Source organism: Penaeus chinensis, chromosome 20, assembly GCF_019202785.1.
Source record: "Penaeus chinensis breed Huanghai No. 1 chromosome 20, ASM1920278v2, whole genome shotgun sequence".
NCBI lineage: Eukaryota > Metazoa > Arthropoda > Malacostraca > Decapoda > Penaeidae > Penaeus > Penaeus chinensis.
In genome coordinates, this window is record NC_061838.1 from 16,676,600 (window position 1) to 16,681,675 (window position 5,076).

Sequence of the window (5,076 nt, forward strand, 5' to 3'; positions counted from 1 at the left end):
GGTATCTTCCTCCTTATGATGTTTTGGCTGGGTTGATGCAGCCATTTGATCGACCAATTTTGTCAGTTGATATACTTTAATGTTTAGTTCTTTAACGGTTTGTTTAAGTTCAGCAATTTCCTTATCCTTGGCTGCAAGCTGCTGACTGACATCACTTGCACTAGGGGTGTTGCTAGTTACTGCTGCAGCATAGGAAGTATCAGGTTTGTGTGTCAAACTTTCCACTTTCCTCTTAGCTTCAGTATAACTAACTTCATGCTTTCTCATATATGCCAATGTTTCAGTCTCCTTCTTCAGGATGCTGCACTCGGCAGATCCTGAATGATGGGGACCTTCACAGTTAGCACATTTGGAAATTTTGCTAGTACATGTGATGGTGTCATGGGCTTCAGCACATTTACGGCAAGTGAATTTAGAAGAATCTTTGTCAATACATCTTAATGAGGTGTGTCCGAATTTTTGGCATCTATTACAATGCATTGGCTTTTGGACATAAGGTCTTACTTGAACACGTTCGTAACCGACATTGACATATTCTGGGATTTTATTCAAAGCAAAGGTCAAAAAACACAGTCCAGTTTTCGTTCGTACATTCCCGTCCTTCTTGGTCATACAATGAACGTCCACTACGTCTTGGTCCTTCATGCTCTCAAGAATTTCACTTTCTTCCATTGTCCTCAAATCCCTGTGAAAGATTACTCCCTTACAGGTATTTGGGCCAATAGGAATAGTTACTTTAACTCGAAGATCATGAATTTGCGTCAGCTTAAGTAAATCCTTAATCTGGGAGTTGTATTGTACTTTTACAAGGAGGCTTCCATCTCGCAATTTTTTGACAAAATCAAAATCGCCGTCCACTTGACCATCAAGGACCTTTTTGATGATAAAGGGGTTTACGTTCATAAGCGACTGATTTTCGTTCACGCATTTTACATTCGCGAACCTTGCATTCTGGGTGGGGATTGTGAAAAGTGGTCGTCTCGTCTTGTCATTAGTGGGGGTACCATTGTTCGTAGTCAGAGAGTGGTCATGAGTCGCCCCTCCTCCTTTAGGAGGAGAAGGGGTAGCCGGGGAGTCATTCATTCTGGGTATCGGACCAGGTCCGACCCCTCTGCTCAAAGTCGTAGTCCTGAAGGGACAGAAACCTCTTAACTGTTGTTATCAACCTAACTGCAATAGCTAAGAGAGTAGATCAGTATTTCGTCCTCTACCCCCTCAGTGGAAGCCTGGTTGCGTTCTCCAGTACCACAGAGGGATCGAGTTATGTGTGGGACACTTCCTTACCGCCGAACTTGCCTAGGCGAAGGACGGTAATTCAATGCCCACCCCCCAAGCGAATACGGGAGTTCCGAGGAACTCCGGTAGGCTCAGGAAAGTCACATTATAAAGGAAAAGATTTCAGGACCAAAGAAAAAGTGCGCCCAAATGACGCCCCAGACTACTGGGCCTCCCTACCCAGGGGTCAAAGCCACAAGGGCTACCCTGGTGTAGAAGAGAGCTGCGGGTCTGGGGTGGGGTGCTGACTACTACTACTGTAGCCTCGTGTCACCTGCAAAGCAAGAGCACTGAAGGTGCTGGCAAAGCACAACAAATGTTCTGCAATTACAGGATTTTACTTTACAGCTATTTACGTTAAGAGAACTCAGGAACAACAATGTCCAGCGAGACAAGAGGCCCCGGGCTCCAGGGTAGCTCAAGTGGCACAAGACTTTGTACTTGTTGTTACTGCGTTTAAACAAGGTGTTGCCTCATCAAGAGTTCGAACACGAGTGTTGAACACCATTGATATTCATAGCACTAGTGAAACACGTTTTTCCCGCCAATTCAAATCAGGTACGGTCACAAGGTCTACTAATTGACTACATTGTGGCTAAGCAGAGCCATCTGTTTGCAGACACATTTCACAAAAAAATATAGAAAATGAGCACAGCATTTTTCCCTTTTTTTATTAATTTCCCCTGGCGCCATTGAGATACATACATACATACATGCACACACACACACACACACACACACACACACACACACACACATATTTATGTATATATATATATATATATATACATATGTATAAATGCACACACGTGAGTTTGTGTACATTTATATACATATATATGTATGTATATATACATATATATGTATATATACACATATATGTATGTATATATGCATATATATGTATATACACACACACACTCTCTTACTATCTCTCTCTCTCTCTCTCTCTCTCTCTCTCTCTCTCTATATATATATATATATATATATATGTATACATACATACATATATATGTATATATAATACATATACATATATCTATATACATAGTTATATACATATACATAAATATGTATATATCCATATATATAACTATATATATATATATATATATATATATATATATATATATATCATCATCATCAGCCTGAATCAGTCCACTGCAGGATGTAGGCTTCTCCAAATATTTTCTAATTTTGTCTGCTTTGCGTTTTTTGTTTCTAGTCTTGCCCCCCAGATTTCGTTATTTCGTCCCGCCATCTTGTCATTGGTCTGGCCCTTGGCCTCTTGATGTTATCTATAGCCCAGTCTATTACTTTCTTTGTCCTTCTGTCGTCCTATCTCCGACATATATGACCTGCACATTGACATTTTTTATTTTTTGATGCTCACAAGCATGTTTTCCACTTTTGTTTGTTCCCAGATCCACGTCGCCTTCATTCGATCTCTTAGGCTAATTCTCAGCATCAACCTCTCCATCCCTCTCTGGGCACATGCATATGTATATATTATTAATTTCCTCTCCATTAATTTGGTTGTAGTCCATGTTTCTGATCCATAAGTCATAACTGGGAGGATGCATTAGTTAAAGACTATTCTTTTTAAACATAATGGCAAGGAGCCTCTTAGTATGCTACTGTGTTTGTTGAAGGCGCTCCAGCTTAGACTGATGTGTTGCTTAATTTCCTCTTTGCTAGATGTGTTTGCCTGTACAAGTTGCCATGGGTACGTATACTTGTCCACTACCTCTAGCACTTTGCCTTGTACATGTATCATGTATCGAACTGAACTCCACTGTTGAACATGATCTTTTTCTTGTTCATCCTAAGTCCAACTTTGAAACTTTCTCTATTCAGATCGTTCATTAGTTTCAGATTCACTTAAGAGAACAATATCATCTGCAAATCTTAGATTGTTTAGGTATCTGTCTCCCATTTTGATACCCTTTCCATTCCATTCTTGCTTCTTGAAGGGTAGCTGTAAATAATTTTGGTGAGATAGTATTGCCCTGTCTAACACATTATTTTTTTTTTAATTGGTAGTTTATCGGTTTCTGTGTGGAGCTTGATGGTTGCTGACCCATCTTCGTATATATTTTCCAATATTTTGCAATATACCTTCTCTACTCCCGAATAGCTTCTAGTACTGCTGGTATTTGCCTCTTCATAGTCGATGAATGCCATACACAGCGGTTTTCTATATTCGTTTATTTTTCTCTTATTTGGGTGAGCATATGGATGTGATTTGTTGTTGATAATCCACTGCAGAAGCCTGTCTGTTCTCTAGGCTGGTTAGAATCCAGATTGTCATAGATGCGAGCTGTGATGACTTTTGAGAAAAGTTTGTAAGTAAGGAGGCTCATGGGTCGATTTTTTTTTTTTTTTTTTTAGATCCTTTCTATCCCCCTTTTTATGTATCAAAACAATTTATGCGTTTTTCCAGGCTTTCGGAGTTTTTCCGTTGAGAAGGTATTCGTTAAAATGATTGGCTAGGTTCACTGTTGCAATTTCTCCTGCATCTATCATAAGGTCTATACTAATTCTGTCTTCACCTGGCGTCTCTAGTTACTGCGTTTGTTTCTATCTGTGGCTGTTTCTACCGTTTACGTTCTTACCGCCTACTTCAAGTGCAGCTTCCTTTATTATATAATTGAAATGTTTTTTGGTTTGGTCAATGTTGAGATCTTCGTCACTGAAAAGTGAAAATCTGTTTTGGATGTTAAGGTTAAATTCTGTCGCTCTGGTCTTCAAGTTAGCTAAATTTGGCTGTTTTTCATATGAGTTTGTTCCTTTCCCTTCTGAGGTTTAATTTAATTCAGCCATTCTGTGGTCACTACCAACATTTACTTTATTAATATTTTTTACAAGCTCACGCCTATTTGAAACTATGAAGTCCATTTCGTCAATTCCATGCCCACTTCCGCTCTAGATTTTTCGACGATATTGAGTGACTGAGCCTTCGCAAAATTGATTTGCAGTTGTCCCCTTTCATTCCTAGCACCTATTCCATGATTCACTACTACGGCTTTTCCTTCTGTCCTTTTACCTATTTTGGCATTAAAATCTCCCATTATTATTGCGAAATGGTGTTTTACTCTCTCGCTGGCTAAATTAACATCTTCATAGCAGCTCTCTATTTCTTCATCACTGTGGCTGCAGGTTGGAGCATAGACTTGAACGATCTTTAGGTAGTACCTGTTGTTTAATTTTATTGTTACTAAAGCCACTCTTTAGCTTATACTATAGAATTCCACGATATTCTTTTCTAAATATTTGTGAACTAAGAAAACTACCCCTTATTCCTGTTTGCTACCCTGGGTTTTACCTCACCAATAGAGCACATGTCCATCATTTAATATCCTCTGTTTTTCGCCTAGTCCTACAACATCCCATTTAATGAAAGAGAGTTCCTCAAGTACTACTAGTTCGATTGGATTCAGTTCTCATTGTCCTTATATGTGCAAAGGATCATCAGCGTGGGGTGTCCTGTTTTTAACCGGAGATTTTTAGCACTCTCTACTCCGGAGCGATCCTGATCGCCGCCGTAACCAGGGGCCATTGCTCTGTTTGTGCAGTCAGGGTTTTTCATTGAGAAGTAGACAACCGAGTATATCTTGGTGGGAGGGGAGTAGTTTAGCCGGGATGCCACTGATAAGCCCTCCAGCAGGGTTGGCCCTGTCTTGTATGGACTTATGAGCAGCAGTGCATGGGCCTGCACACAACACCAGGGTATACTCCCAGAATATCAGAAGTTCATATATGTATGATTACATTTAATACACTGATTTTATTTATGATTAT